A 17,365-nucleotide genomic window follows, 5' to 3' on the forward strand; every position below is an offset into this window, starting at 1 on the left:
AGCTGAGAAATACATACTCAATGGATTTAATTGCACTGCAACCATAATCACAAACACAATTGTGCTTCCAGTGCCTTCTCTGACAATGACGGTAAGTCAGAAACCTCAAAGTCAGTTAGAAGATTACCTACTATGTCTTGCTCAACCCACGATTCAGTTCTATTATCTCAGGTACATCACTTATGAGCTCTTGGCTTAATTTTCCTCAGTCCTCATCTATAAGACAGAAGCAGCAGTAAATACTTACCTCACAGAGAAAATCTAAGTTAAGGACTTGACATTTATCTTTTATTTATCTTTTTTTTTTCCCATTTAAAAGCTACTTCATGTACCACGCACATCCATACATCCACTTAGGAATTACCCATTTTTTATTTAATGCTCACCTAGCTCACCTAGTTCCTTTTGTGCCATCTGAAAGATGCTCATTGGAACAAAAAGTCAGTAAAACTAATTGTATAGATAACGATGGGAAGAGCACAGAACAGGTTACTGCTTTCTTTACCCAATTGCTTTGACTACCACTTATCTTTTGGGTTACTGCAAATAATAGTAGGTAAAAAATGGATGTGTGGTTTTAAAGCCAATGATCATCCTTTAATGTTTCTAAAGCATTGTGAAATATTTTGATCGTATGGGCAACAGAAGTTCAAAACATCATTATGAAGGTTGTGCTGAAATGCACATAGTGAAGATGAAACGAGACTTTATGCCTCATTTCAGTTATTGGGCTTTTTATATTGTGCTAAACCATGCACAAACTATTTAGCTTCAAAACCTAAAGGTCCTTCTCAAGAAAAATCACGACTAAATGCCATGCATCATATGCTTTCTTCTGTAATGCACTGGTTACAGGAAGATACTAAGAAGAATCCTATCTTTTCCTCTTTGAACTTCAAGGACCAAGCTGATGTTCAGATGACATATAAAATTTGTTTCCTTACTACACCCTTTCAATTATCTGGAATCCCCCATTTGCCCCCTCGACAGAAAAGATTTTATAAAATACTTCTTAAAAGGTGTCTATCATGTACAGAAGTGAGACAAAGTACAGTTCCCCTCAAAACAAATGATGAAACGTCAAACTTCCTAGTACTGAGATTGCTGGGCTGTGCAGGGGTACACTGCTCTTTCCAGATGGCTCGCACGGTTTGAAAGGCTTCCCCTGGGAAATGCCTGCTTCATCCCGGGGAGATGACCATGTACGCCACGCACCACAAAGCGCGGAATCCAGGAAGAACTCGTCTCCCTTGGTAAAAAGCATCATTGCTAGGGCTCCTTGTAGATGTTGCCTCAGGTCTTCCTGGTTAGCAGTGGGAGTGCTTCACTGCAATGTTGATAAACACTTAGCCTTCAGCTTAATTTTTTTTTGTAGATAGTGCTCCCTAAGGCTTGTTCCTCCTCAGCTCCAGCTTACCAGCGCCATAAAGTGCAAATTCCTTTCCTACAGGCTTTACAAAGGTCTGCAAGTCTTGGAGAAGATAACAGAGCCTCTAGTTTGTGGTTCATATAGGAGGACAAAATTCACAGGCAGATAAAATCCAGCACCAAAACGTCGACTATAGCCATCATCTCCCTCTCTTTTTAGCTCTGAGCCTCATCACTTGAATCAGGTTACCATGACGGTATGCTGAAATGCAACAGCTAAGTGAGAAAATGCACAACCCAAAACTGAGGATATAAAGCTACTTGTTAAAACGACCATACTAGCATCCCAAAATCATAACCACTGTCCTAAGTGGGTAACTCTGACTAGTTGGCCCTCACAACTGTATATTCTGTATCAATAAGTACAAAAATGAGAGATGTCTATGAAGAGTTTACTCCAAAGTCACTATGTGTCATATTTTAAGTCAACCATTGAGACTGGGGAACTGAACAACACTGCTCTTATGTGGGTTCAGAGGCACAGACCACCCACACCCCAAGCGTGAAGAAAGCTGGGCCTCCGCCAAGTGTAATCTCCATTGACAAACAAAACTTTCAGTTAGGAACAATTCGCATTAGGAAGCTGAAGGGGAAGGGGGGAAAAAATGAGCCATACAACCCATAGCTCTGTGCCTCTGTCGGCCTCTAATCTCAGCTATGGCTGTTCTCTGAACCTGCTCTTCAAAAGAGTGTCTTGACCAAAAGGATGAAGACAGAGTAAGATTCACCTCTGGCTCTTCTCAAGACTAACTTCTGAGAAGAACCAAGTTGAAAAGAGAATGAATATTAATCCAAACTTTGATCTTTACTGGTTTTGAAAGAGGTGAAATTTAAAAGGAATGTTACAGTCATTATGGTCCAAAAGATTATGGTATTAAAACATTTTATAAAAACTTATTTCCCAAGTACCACACAGTAACGTAATATTTTTTTTGAATATTTCAACTCATGAAGAATAGGACCTCTCCTTGCCCCCCATCTTCTTACATACAGACTCCAGCACTGAGGAAAAAAACAAAAACAAAACCAAAACCAAAAACACAACCAACATGCTCCTAGCCACTTTATTGATATTCCTCCTCCAGGCAACTGTATATTATAAAATTCACCGAAAACCCCTTTCCTTTGACAGCATCCTGGTAAAAATGTATAAAATTGTCAATGCTTTGTAAGAATTATTCTCCCTTTACAAGGAACATACGTTAACAAATTATACTCAAGTATAACCATCCATAATTAAATTACCTTGACAGAGTACAGGTTGTACTGTAGCTACTCTCCCCGCAACTGTATGGTTATCAGTCTTGTAAATTTGATTTAGATCACTTTGCCTCATTTTTCAGCATTCAACTGGTACGAACAAAGAGGGATTTCTGACTGTAGGTTTTTAATCAAAGATTTTTTGCCAAAATGCTAGAGGATTTTTTTTTTGTCACTAAAAATAATGACTATTTACACCAGCCATGTATGTGCTAACAACCACACTGAAGGGGGGGTATGCCTTCAAAAAGTCCCTTCAAGTTGGGAAATCAGTCGTACGAATTCTTTTCATTTTAAAAAGGGTTAACCAGATGTATTATACAGCATTTAGTCACTTTATATGCAGTAAAAAGAGTAATCAAATACCTAATTTTACTACTCAAGAACACTACCTGCATAAATGATCAGATGCAAATATCCCACAATCTGTAAAAACAACTCAGATTTAAAAGATATTTCTCTATTGAGTATCTTGGGCATCTTCTGAGAAGTATCTGTGTTTTAAAAGATTCCTAAGTGCCTGATTTGAAAACATGGGGAACTACTCAGTCATGATCTGAAATATAACCATTTTGGTTTTAAAGAAAAAATACCTTAGGTCATACCAGAACAATAATAAGGACACCTACCTTGAAGCATGGCAGTAAATGCAATTAATTCACATGCTCAAAATGAGGCCATGCACAAGGATTTATAAAAACAGAGTCTTTAATCAGAAGAAAAAATCTATTTCATTTTGGCATTTGATTATTATTAATCATTAGACCCTACAGAGAAAAGGTCATTAGTATCCTACTTTGGGAGACTTTTCCTGCACAAAAACAATTATTATTAAAAAAAAAAAAAAAGAGAGAGAGAGAGAACCTCTCTGACTGCAACATTCTTAAACAAAAATCTACACCTCTGTTGTATTAAAACAAGCCCTCAAGCTAACACTCTTTTGCATGGAAGTAATTACAACATATGTATAAACGTGCACTGTACAAATAATTAAGAACTAAACACGCAAATTCATTTAAAGTGCACTAGAGAGCTACACCACTCTTACTCATGTCTAATGAGATGAATGATTCATAATATCCGTAAAATAAATGTCTAACCTCATGTACCTTACTAGTAATCTTCAATTACCTAGAATCATTTCTCAGACAACAAAACCTTTTTTTAAGCTACTCGGGTTGGTTTCCACTCTTTGACAGATTTCTTCTGCTCTGTCTTAGGCAAATAACACCAAAATTATTTGACCCAAGGACTGAGCACAGAATGATATAATGTGCTATACTATTACCATCATTTTTTCATGCAAATATTCGTGTACAATATGGAATTTTAATACAGAATTTTTGTTACTTGTTTTTACCCTGAGATAGTTGTGTTGAGTTTGCCATTTGGATTTTTACACTTTGAAAATACCCATTTTGTTTCTAGAAAAGATTCAGATACATATAAATAAAAAAAGTGTATTTTCATTCCATAAAAGTGCTGGAACAATATTACTTGTCTTGAAAGTTATTCTCTATGCCTAAGCTTCAACCTCAAGGCTAAGGCTCACTTAGAGGACATTGCGGAAATTGCAACGAATTCCAAATGCTAACAACATATGTGCTCGAGCAATACAGTTAAAAGTGAGTATCATAAAATGGAAAAAGCTGGTATATTTAATTCACTCAGGATCAGTCTGCAGCAGATAAAATAAATAGGATAAGAAAGTAGCTTACATACAACCACCTGCCAGATATCACTTTTACCTTTGACAGTATGAGAAATTTTATGGAAACATTCTGCTTCAACTGTCTAGCTCTCTGCATGCTTAATATCTGAACACTACCTTCCCCAAGAGCACTCCGTATTTAACAAGCCTTCCTATTTTTGCAGAGAGAGAAACCTGAGAAAACCACACTCCAGTAAATAACAAGAACAACAGAAAAACACTTTATATAAATTAGTAATTTATTCAGACTGGCTACTTCTGTATCTGTAAGGTGATCTATTAGTCCTACTAACAGAGTGCAGATGCTCGTATTTCAGCTCATGGCTCGCCAGAGTGGCATGTGAAATGCCCATGAGAAATTCTTTACTACAATTATAGATAACCTTCAAGTTTATATATAAAGTCAGAGAAGTGGGTTTTTTACGTCATGGCAGACCATTAGAATTCCAAAGAACTGAACTACATTTTAACTTGCCTTTTCCAACACCAATAGCACTTTTAAAATGTGTCTGATTTGAGCTCAGCTTTAAAACGTTATTTAATTTTTGATTTTTTGACATGAGTGGTCTCTAACCATCAGGAAAATGTCTTGTTCTCACCTATAAGCTGAGAAAATTAGATACAGAAGTTACTGATGCAAAATAAATACAGAATTTAATCAGGTTATTTTAGACAATGGCATTTTTCTAACTGTATTATAATTGAATTTGTCATTATATCCCTTAGAGATACTTAATACACTAGCATTGTTTCTAATAGGTTCTTCTAGTCTGTTTTCTAATCCCCTTTTCTTTTGTCCTTTTACTTTCATGCACTGTAGACCATCCTATTCTTCAGATCATCCAGAAATATCTCAAAAAAGCTACTCATTTTGAGCCTTTTTGGGGTAACCAGCCTGTGACATTTCAAAAGACAGTCTGACTGTCAAAAGGCAGCTGCTTACCACCTTCCGAAAAGCAAGCCTGCTAATTCAGTAATTGCTTCTGAAAACCTCCAACCCTCCAACCTCGTGCTGAGCACTGCACTCTCCCACCCTCACCCATGGTGAGCAAAAGGCTGCTGGTGTGGATGGCAGGAAATGAACTAGAGTTTTGCCACTTACTAAGGGCCAAATTTGGGCCATTCGCTTCTAATTCCTATTTTCACTTGACTTCACAAGCTTTACAGACTGGTGCCAAGTGGAAGACAAAGAAACTCACAAAAGGGAAAAAAACAGATCACACAAAAAAGTCTCAACTGAGATGAAACTGGGGATACATTCAAGCAATTTACCAACTTTACTTGTTTCATGATCTGACTCTTAGCAGCTTAACTTTCCACATTTCCATGCTGTACTGTTTGCTTAATCATCTGTCTATTCAGTTAGGAAAACAATAATTAAAAGGAAAAATGATTTGCAACAGTTACGGTTTAATTCATACTGTACGCTTATTTCATTAACTGAAAGCAGTTCCAGAAGAGTGATCTGCAGCAGGCACTAGGTAAAGTCTAGCTAGTATTAATATATGGCTTTACTCTATGGTATTAAGAAGCTTGTAATAAGTCATGTACTGCAGAAAAGCCGTTAAGTTGTAAGAGAAGTTGTACAAAAAGTTGTACAATACACAGGTAAAATTAATATGTGCTGGTCACTGCAATGAATATTCATTCAGTGTAATTCCTTTCCCTGCCCCACTCTCCAGACTACTACTTCTAGACAGAAGAAAGAATACACATATTTCCTAAAACACACTTTCAAAGCGATCTAGTAGTCTACATAATGGCAGGTTGGTGGAAACTATTTCTGCAGCATGTATTTTTCACTCTGAATTTGTACAATTGCATTTTGGGTTCTGTGGTTTGTTTTTTTTTTCCCTTTCTTTTTTTTTTTTTTTTTGAAAGTCTTGCACTGCAAAGTGCAAATGGGAAATGTCAAAGCACAGAGCATACTCAGTTCTACATCAGAGGCCTGCTTCCTCATTAACCCAACCAACTCAATCACTGGGGTCTATTTTTAAAGTATTTTCTTTCACAGGTAGTTATCACAAAACTGCCCAATTCTAACCTTTGTAGTGAAAGACTCGCACAGCTCTTTAATAAAATCCAGTTTCCAGTTCCCATAATCCTCTTTGTTTACAGAACAAAGTCATAATAGGCATACCAGAATGAAAACAGGGATAATGTTCTTTCTATTCGATAGAAATGCCTCTGCAGCTTTTCAGAATGGGAATGCCAGCCATCAGCAAAACACAGAACTGGTATCTCAAACAGAGTCCAAATTATATCTGATTCACTGATCCTTTTCAGTTCTTGCCTCTACCACTCACTGACACAAAGATCTTCTGCGCTTTGACACCCCTTTTGTCTTTATTTAAAAAAAAAAATACAGAAAAAGAGAATAAGCATCTTCGGGGAGGGGAAGTACTTCTATTTCAACAACTGCTTTTGTTTTAAAACACAAAAAGGTTTCTTTCCCTTTTCCTCCACTCTGTATTGCTTAACGCAGTTTTGCTATAGATGAGCCTGTAGGCTCCTGCAGAGTTCTGCTAGAGCTTTTTCCTAGAGGATGCTAACTGAAAGAAAACTCGGTAATAAATGTCATTTCTGTACTCTGGAGTATGCAATGCACCTTTAATACTTCCCCAAGTATACCATTCTACACAGTAATAAAAAGAAGGATTAAACACTAATCTCTTATACCCATAATGCATCAACGGACTACACCTGCTAAAATCCAATTTGGTAATTAAAAAATATCTACCGAACAGTCAAACTGGGAGACTAAAGGGAAAGTACTGTCTTTAGAGATAGCTAGCAGAAAACAGCTTCAAAATTCAGGCACTTAGCACAAACCTATTTTTACCTCTATTCATTTTTGTGTGACCTTAAACAGTGTAAGAAACAAATAACTACAATTATCGTGTAGCAATTACAGGGCAGTTTTATTGCTATAATAATGACTTAAATATTAAATATCTAGTAAAAACTAGATAAGCAGCGTTGCCTTTTATTCTGTCTTAAGAAAACACCATTTTTTTTTTCTTTAGCAATAAGGAGAGAGAGATGCTTTTATATATTCTCTTTGTTAACTGCTCCTGGCCCCAACCTCCTTCTAGGCTTCAAGTTTCTTTTTTTTTTTTTTTTCCTAGCATTTCTTTCTTCTCCATTCTTCCTCCTCCTGTCTCTGGGTGTTCAGTTTTCTTAATTTTTGAAACTTATTTTCTTATCATTTACTTTGTTCCCCAACTCTCTCAATTTTTCCTGCCCCCTCATTCAACTGTGCTCCTGATGGAGGTACAGAGGTGCTGAAGCTATTCTCATTTCAGGCTGGCCACTCAGGCTTCAAGCACACCTAGGTGGAAAGAGCCTGTCACTGGAGGGCTGCCCTTAAAAAAATAAACTATATAAAAATGCAGGCTTCTGGAGTTTCTGTAAAGAGCCAAGATGTGCTGATATATCAAATGGGTACATGCATACTTTCAAACAAACTGATGATCTGTTTCACCCATGCAACAGGTCAGCTGTTTTCAGTGGTAGCTTAAGCCCCCACACTTCAAAGGAGTTTAAAAACAACAACAGAACATAAGGGAGAAGTACACGTCCATCACATTTAGGGTATATTTCACTTCTTACTGTGAAAAAAAGAAAATAAAATTAGAGTCTTTTCTCCTTGAATTACTGAGCAGCCTGGCAGAAACAAATGTTGTATTTGCACAGTATTACAACTAGAATTCCCAGCTTTGACAAATGGCAGTGATCCGGCCAATACTCCCATTTCCAATGAAAAAAATGATTGTTGAAACAGATGTGGGACTGTTTATTATTCAGAATTCTGATGGAGACCCCAGGATATCACCCGTTGCTTGATAGCACACTTTACAGTCCATCCCAGGTGGCTCACTGGACAGGGACAGATGCATTGCCACCTGGATGCGCCTCCTTGGACGCACCGAGCTGCTACAGACGCCACAAGGACAGTTTTCCCTGAAGCTGCTTTTCAGCTTCACAAACCAGCACACATAGTCTTCTTCATGTGCCACCTTGTAATGTCGTGCCTGGACAAGAGGCAACGGGCACAAGCTGGAACACAGGAGGTTCCCTCTGAACATCGGGAAGCACCTTCTCCACTGTGCAGGTGACTGAGAACTGGCACACGATGCCTGGAGGGACTGCAGATGATGATCCCTTGAGATCTTCAAAAGCCACCTGGACAACCTGCTCTCGGTGTTGCTGCTTGAGCAGGGGATTGGAGCAGACGGCCTCCAGAGGGCCCTTCCCACCTCAGCTATTTTGAGATTCTGTGGTAACAAACGGGTGCTCGTTATCTTAGCAGAGAGATAAGCACCCTTTTTGCTTGAACACTGCTTTTACAACAAAGAAAGGACAGGAAACTGAACGGTTACCAAATAGGATGGAAGCAGAGACAGCCTAGCATTATTTACACTGATGTGTTAGATAGCAATAAAAATCATAAATCCCAGGGATTATACTATCACTGGATCATGTCCAGTAGGCCTCGGGCAGAAAACTGGTTGCCATGGCAGCTTAGTGTTATCTATTCAGACCTGAAGATTTATTAATAATAATAATAAACAGATATCTAACCTTAAAAGTAAAAAAAAAGTATCTTGTGACTTTAACAGCTAGTACTTAACAGGCCACAGCAGTACTTTCTGTAACGAAGTGGAAGACACAAAAAGCTACAGTAACATGGCTCTCTTGTTGGAAAGAAGTGTGCATGTGTGTGAAAGTAACCTGTAAATGGGTATTCTCTCACTCTATGTATAGCTTTCATCACTTAAAGTAGCAAAAGTAACATGCTAATGATTGATTAATTAATGAATAATTTAGGATGGGGAAATACCAGGAGAACTGCCAGGAATTTGTCTAACTGCATATACTCAAAACTACTTCCATCATCTGGGTTTTTCACTGGAGCTAGTTACGTTTCCTCTGAATGCATGTCACATTCCCCTCAGATGGAATAAATGCATGTAGATACCTAAAAATTAACAAAGAAGCACTAGTATCAGTGCTTCCTATTTAAATGAATTAAAAAGACGTAGGAAATCTCTGAGCATTGCCAAACATGGAAATTCACCTGAAACATTTAATCATCACAGTGAACCCTTAAAGTTGTATTCAGTCCTACACAAAGTAGCAAAGAGTACTTTTTTTTCCCCCTCTTGAATGAAAATATGTCCAGGGATCAGAAGAAAAAATAGCAATAATCCTGTGCTGGAATGCTCTTTGGTGACTGGAACACAGCAAATGCTTCAGATGATTAATAATTACTTTTATCCTCTTGATTGATTACCTAAACCATATTCTCAATGAGATGAGACATCATTGCAACATTAACAAATCTCAACAGCCCAAAAGGCAAAGCAAAGAGGAAGAGAAATATTGTTTCTTAGGATAAATAAAGAGCTACAGACTCAGGACTTCAGACCTGAGTCTCTTTCCAAATTAGCTTATCATTTAACAGAAAGCTCACCTGAGTCTAGGTAAGTTAGAGAGACACTGATTGCAAGCAGAAGAGCATCTTCACATCTGACTACACTATAGAAACCCTTCAAAATGATCAACATGAGGTTACTTGTGTACAGCTGATGCAGTTTAAGTCAAAATTCAAGTGACGCTACTTGCTTTCACAAACATTTACCATTCTTTGCACATCTCGTTCTAGGGATTACAAAATTATGAGGCTCAAATAATCCACTTAAATTTAAATTGACAGGAATAAGAAAGGTGTTATGCTTGGAAAAAAACATGTATAAAAACTGTTTTCTTCTCAAAATGCAGACAAACATACCTGCAGCACAACATGGCACCTGGGATAATCCAGGAAGAAAAATAAAAGCATCCTTGGACACAAAATGCAGACTGATGAGAAGGATACAGACAGGCTTCATTCAAGAAGCAACTTTCAATACAACCATAGCAAAATTAAGACATACTTTAGGATGAGAAGACAATGCTGTGCAAATTTATGCAATTTATTCCAGGTAACAGCCTTCTTGGGGAACAGGCAGACGCAGACCTGGCTGAACAGTCTCTCATTTAACAATCATGATTCAGCCTAGCCACAGCAGAACAGAAAAGAAAACGAACAGACGTTCTGATATATTTAAGGATACGTTTCCTATGATAAATGTGGACTTTTTTTTTTTTTTTTTTTGGTCTAGACTTTCCTGTGGGCCTTGCGAGTGCAAAACACGAGATACTTGACATTCAAATTGTATTAAATTGGAATAATGCCTGAAGATGGCAGGGGCTTGACTGATTGAACTAGAACTAAAATCCTACTTTTAGAAAGGCCTAAGGACTGGAGCAGGATATTACCTTTCTGCACCCTTCTGCTGGGTGAACAGTTACATGAGCTGTGAGACCAAAGATTAATGTTATAAATATCACAATGAAAATCCTCCATGTGATGATGATTCCTGAAGGGAATCATCATTAGGATTCATTCGTGGATGTGGCAATTAACTTATTACTGTCTATGTCAAGACTATTTTGTTGAGTAGCAGTGAGGTATTGTTCTCTGTGCAGCCTTGATTTTTCAATTATTAGCCATGACATCCTAAGTTTCTTAGTACAGATTATGCAGCATCACCCTCAAATGCTTAGAATGCAAAGTCCCCAGGGATTATCTGTACAGTGATCAGTATAATGGGACTGTTCCTTGATTGAGAGTCCTTGGTACTAGATGAAAATAGTAATAATTTCAAATATTTACACAAATCAAACCTGGAGCACCTGGATAATGGCAACATTCGTTCAGTAGTAACTTGCAGAATTGATGCATCACAAAACTGAAACTAAATTTGCGTGTAGAAGCCAAGTACTGTCTTATTCTGATAGAAAAAGATGCCTCATTTTACATACCAGAATACTAAATATTCTGTTTCAAAAGGAATCTGAGTGGAAAAGCCCCATTATAGTAAACATTTCAATATTTCAATGGTTATTTCAACTGCCATCTGTATTTCTCTCAATATTCTTCAAATGTTTGAGCTCCCAGAAAAGGCACCTGTGGTATTCAGTTGTGTGAACAAACATCTCTTTTCACTTCCTCTCCCTCAGAACAATGCCAGTTTGCAAATGGAATAAAAAGAACCACGCTGCATTACCACAGACTTCAGAAGATACTGCCCAGTACGTCCTACAATAATGACCACTGATGAGGAAGTTGCTGCTCTGTTAGTTTTCCTAAGGATAGGACAGATATCATTACAAACATCTTGTACGACGATTACTGAAATGCTGCACTATGATAGCTAAAATAAGCAGATTCATGATTGATCTAAATGACTACTCAAATTGCTCATGGCTAAATTCTTTCTTCTCCTGGTGCATGAAGTGCTGTTCCTCTCCAATAAATCTCAGACACTTACTGTATCCAGGAAGTGCCTTTATATGCATATGAAAATGCTTTTGGTCCATAAACGCAATAGTTTCACCTACTGGGAGAAGACAAACTCATTCAGTGAGACGACATACCGAATTTCTGTTGAAACAAAACTGTAGAGTGTGAAATAGCAACCTGTCATCAGATGTTGGGAGTCTGATGTTCATCAGTGGCAGCTGAAAATCACCCTCTCCCCCCCACATATGTTTGAGGCAATCAACAGCCATCAGCATGCAAGTCTGGCCAGTCTCCATCTTGCAGGCAAAGACTAGAGTAAAATGCTGAAATGCTGTTTAGGATCTATTTCACTGTGTTTTAGGGCTGTGTTCTAAGAAATTAGAAAACAAATAAACACAAAACAAGCATCTGCAGTGAAAAACAAACCAAAAGAAAACCAAAGCTCTGTTTTTTTCTATTAATTTCAGGTAACTTCAATGCAGGTGCTCTCCACTACAATCTACTTCCTCTCAATATGCATAACGTTGTTTGGAGAACAGACCCAAATCTATATCATCCTACCTGACATCACATTGAAGATGATGAATTCTGGAGACTAAGCACGTGCAGCTGCCCTCAACATGATCTTCCCAATGAGTAGAGAGAGCCTGCAGATGCACTTGGTGGTTGTCTGAAATGTGCTACCCAGAACACGTGGCGCAAGGCATCTTCAGCTTCATTTGGACAGGCTGCTCACAGGGATGGTACTACAGACTTTCCTGCAGGCTGCTTTTCTGACCAGTGGAGAGCACCCATCCTGCTGGTGCACAACGCTCTGATGAGGTAACCAGACATGTAAGCAAGAAATATAATCTATTAGAGCAGCCATCTCAGCTGAGCACTCTCGAGTCTGGAATAATGCTTACTAAGTCGGACAATGCCACCGGTAAATGAGGGATGCATTATTTTCATGTACTTCTCAGACTAAAATTATGGTATCTAAAGCTCACCTTCCCCCATGAGAAATGGGTTTCTGAAAACTAAAAGCAGCCTCTCTGGCAGCAGCAGCAAGCAGCACGTGAAATTTAACAGCGATGACCTTACAATAAACATCTGAGCTACATTTTAAAATACTGGCACTGACACATTATTACTTTGCTTTGATATGCTGCCAAGAGAAAGCAAAAGATCTGAAAATTGAACTCTATTTAGAAATCACATCAATTTCTCAGTAATCCTTGTATTCTGCATACATAACTTCAAGATGTTACAAAAGACAACAGACTATGACATCATAAGACAATAATATTAATGTGAAGGTCTCAACAGTTCTGTGCTTACTATTGTCATATATCAGAAAAATCACTAAGGAACATACAAGTGATGCCACAGATGAGTTATAGAGTAACTTGTGTATGGAGAAAGGCATTTGAGTTAAATTACAAATACTTCTGGCTCACAAGCATGCAGTATGGTTGCTATTTCTTAGAAATAACTTTTTGCTTAAATTCACTACAGCATTTGTCTTCCTTTTAAAATGTGCAGATACCACTTTAAATGTGCCACTGTTGGCATTTTGCCCATTGTAAATGTAACTAATCATTTTCTGAAAACTGCTATCACTAACTAATCAGAAGCACTAATCTTCAAGCAAGTTTACTTTTTGTTCAACTCCTTTGTTGCTGTATATTTTCAATACTGCAATATTTTTCTCTGTAGTCCAAGGAAACAGAATAACTTGACACATCTGATATTTTAGCCATGCAATTGTGTTTAATCTGTAGTACTTAACAAGCCCTCAAGATAAAAATTGGTAATTGCATTCAATCTATCTACAAATCACATTCAACTTCCTTATGTACAGCTGCATAGCTTTGCTTTAACTTTAGCTTATGTTCACGTCTGACAGATTTCTGCTCTTTTGCTAAGTACTGCTATGCTGTCTTAATGCTATCTCCCTTCCTTTAAAACACCCTGTCTCCACCATGCCTTTTCCTAAGCTGCCTTCTACATATGACACAACCTGATTCTCTGCCTTCACGTTTTCCACCTAGATGTCTCCAAGCAGTATTTTCCATAAAATGTGTCCATGTTGCTCAGGATAATACTACTGCCATGTAGGTCCTTGTCTCCTAGGTGCCAATAAGATGTCTCTTATTCTCCCAAACTTAAGGGAGATAATAAAAAAACAAACTCAAGCTCCAAAGGTAGCAAACTCAGATGGTCTTTCCAAAATCTTGATGCAGTGAAGCAGAGCCAAGAGAAACAGCAGTGTCTTAGGAAATGGATGTTCCTCACCTACGATGGCTTACGGCATATTAGGTATTTTGGGAGAGAAGAAGGGACACATCACTTCTTTCCACTGTTCTGTCAACTGAGTCTTCCCCACCACAACTGGAGATGCTCTTATGTAACGACAGCTGACAAGTGAACGTAACTCACGTCATTTTTATAAAAGGTTCAGAAACAATTCTGAAAGCCATTCTAACACGCAGGTGAGACCTAAATTCAGAAAACTTTCACACAGGAATCAGAAAGCATCACTGAAGTGGGCGCTCTTCCCTTTGACCCAGCTGACCCTTACCACACCAGCAGACTGCACAAAACAGTCTACGGGAACATGATGAGTCTTCTAGTGCCATCCAACTAGCCCTCCTTTCCAGTGGAGGTGTGTTTACTAGAAACGAAGCCTTAAAATAAAAAAAGAAAATCTAACACGTTAGAGCACTACATCACCACTTCCATATAGCTAATCCAACATGAGTTACTTATAAATGCAAATATGTGAAAGGGAACGTGTTCTACTGATGTTTATTCCATCCACCAGATGACTGCACAAACATACTGGCAAAACCAAAGAAAGGTATGTGTGCAAAGCTACTGATAGGCACATCTCTCTTGACACTACTATATATCCAGCACAGCTTGGTTATGTCCCTCTGTTCACATATGGATAAAAATACCAAAGGTAAAGAAAAGTTGGAAAATAAAACTGAGTAATTCAAAAATGAATGATGACAAAGCCAACCCACACTGTCCTGAAAACCTGTCAGCACTTAACTACTTAAAATAATCTTTTTCTTCCTATTTAAAAAAATAAAATAAATGCGTATGATTCATGTAAATGCTTCCTCTCCTGTCAAACAGGAACATTCTGTCTTGGTAGCCTCATCAGGACAAAAGCGTAGTTGAGCCTGTGATACTCATTGACCTGACAGGTAAAACGAACGTTTAAGAAAAGAAAGCTATGTCCTTCCTCTAGATGGAAATGGAAAGGATTTATCTTTCCCTAAGCGTCTTTTCAATCAGGTAGTAGTTCTGATCTAAAAAATATTTATTAATAGTATTTCATGCTTTTCTTGGTTGTGGTCACGAACAGGAGAAGGCTTTTTTTGTTGTTGTTGTTGTTTTGTTCCTATAGAAAGAAGCCATTCTTCTGTACATTTTTCATTTGAGTCTGAAATATATTCACAAGGCCTTGTCAACAAATGTGTAACTTTGAATTAGAGGATTGGATCATCAAAACTAAACATGGCTTCAATACTGTTTAATTCAGGGCTGTAAAATATTGCTGCATTCCAAAATTACATTTACCATATTTTTTAAAAGGCATATTTATGTTCCTGCAACAGCACTGTATTACATTTTGTTTACTGGACCAAGAGCCAAGTCTCCATTTCTTGTCTCCTCATAAACACGGTACATAGGTAATAACAATTTGACCATTTCCTCTCCTTACAGTGAATAAGGAGATGATAAATTCAGCAAAGGACAAGAAATAACATTACTGGCGGCTTCAAACACACCTACTACAGAACATGATCTGAAGTAAATATCCAGTGAAGGAGAACTGGACGTAAGATCTCTTGCTGCCCCCGTTAGTGCTGCCTCACTGTGTAACCCATAGGAACATCCCTTCCTGGTGGACCTGAAGATGTTTCCTGACCCGTGCAGAAGGAGGGACAGGAGGGAGCAATTGCTGCCCCTACCAGGCTGAGCCCCAGCAGCTGCACAAGGTAAGAGCTGAGCCTCAGTGATAAGCAAAGCTCCTGCTCCTCCTGTAATCCTTCCAGACCTCTGTCTTCTCAGGCACGAGAAGTGATCTCAGCCTCCCCTCTGAGCAGGAGGTAATGCTTGGACACAGGGACACACAGCTCGAGAACAAAATGCGAAATGACACGGGGACCAGGGAGCTGCTGCAGGAGCAGCTCCGCCACATCGGCAAAACGAGGGGTCGTGCAGGTCAGCAAAATATCAAGGGCAGCAAATTGTTTAGCGACTGTTTTGTTTACTGCGCAAGTGGCTTTGGACTGGGAGGGGCGGTAATTCCTTCCAGCTTGCCTTGGGCTGCGAGAGCTATAAAAGCGTTTGTACTTGACTGGTGTCTGGGGAAATCAGACTGAGCTCTGGGGCTGTTCACTTATCAAGTTTGGCAAGTGTTATGCTATGTGTGGCACACTTAGATTTTTCTCTCTCCCCCTCCCTCCCCATCACTCCATGTAACATGTCCAGAAATAGTATTAAGCATGCCAGTCCAAAAACCAAACAAAGAGCAGGCAAACAAATCCTTCCAATGCTGTTTAGCAAGCTGCTTTTGCTATGGTTTACCGTTTGAACAAGAATTTGCCTTAATCTTCATAGAAAAACATGATGCCACATAGATGCCTGGTGAGCAAATCTCTCTGAGGCTAAACATTTGTACGGGAAGCTGAAGGAAGCTATAAATTGCTGAAAAAGAATTTCGTTTACAGCTTGGCAGAACTTAAGTGACAGTGCCCACTAGCAGGCATTAACAACAACAGCAACAGAAACATGGATTTTTTGAATTTATTTATGGGCCATTAATGTAGTTTATGTCGCACTGCTATCGCATGTTAAATACGAAATTACAACACAGCTGAGGACTACAGGGAATTTCAGTAATAACCCTGAACAACCATTTTATCTCTAGCTCCAACCCTTATCTAGGCAAAAGTGCATTTTTGTCAATATTGCTAGAACTAAGGTCAACTGTAAAATATTACATTTTTGAAGAATAAGAAGGTGACTTGGGTTAACACTGAACCATCTACAGGGAGGAACAATCCACCTTTCAAAATGAAAATGTTCATTTAACATGAAACACAGAAATGATTAATTTAACAGATTATAAATTGTGACTATTAAGTGCAACTACCAACATTAACTCTGAGAAAAGACTCTGTTTTGTCCTTTAGGTTTTGATAGTGCACAGTAGATTAAAACTAATTATAGTTTCAGTATCTTCATCATTAAGTAACTCTGCTCACATCAGCCAATTTACTAAAAACATTACATGGACACTAAACAAATGATTTATTGTTCAACTGAATAACTAAAACCAGGCAGCCACAATATTAGGGTGAATTTAGGCAAGACCTGAAAAGCTTGTTCCAATGGAACCAATCAGCCATAGCTTGTTAATGGAGTAAGTCCAATCAAATCAATCTGGAGTTCTTACAAGTCTATATAAAACTCTAAAAACCTGTAAAATCTGTAATAAGCCTCTTCCCTGACTTCTGGGCATTATTTACTGCACTGGTCTGTTAAATTTATTGGATGGCCTCTACTGGATATTTGAGTTCGTGCTGTTTTCAACAAACAAACAAACAAACAAT

General features: G+C 38.3%; 1 protein-coding gene across 3 annotated transcripts in view; it reads right to left on the bottom strand.

The window, feature by feature from the left end:
* CDH2 (cadherin 2) overlaps positions 1-17,365 on the bottom strand; it is a 118,836-nt gene that overhangs the window by 39,809 nt on the left and 61,662 nt on the right. The gene's annotated exons all lie outside the window — the stretch shown is intronic.

This window comes from Anser brachyrhynchus (genome assembly GCF_964034855.1).
Source record: "Anser brachyrhynchus genome assembly, chromosome: 2".
NCBI lineage: Eukaryota > Metazoa > Chordata > Aves > Anseriformes > Anatidae > Anser > Anser brachyrhynchus.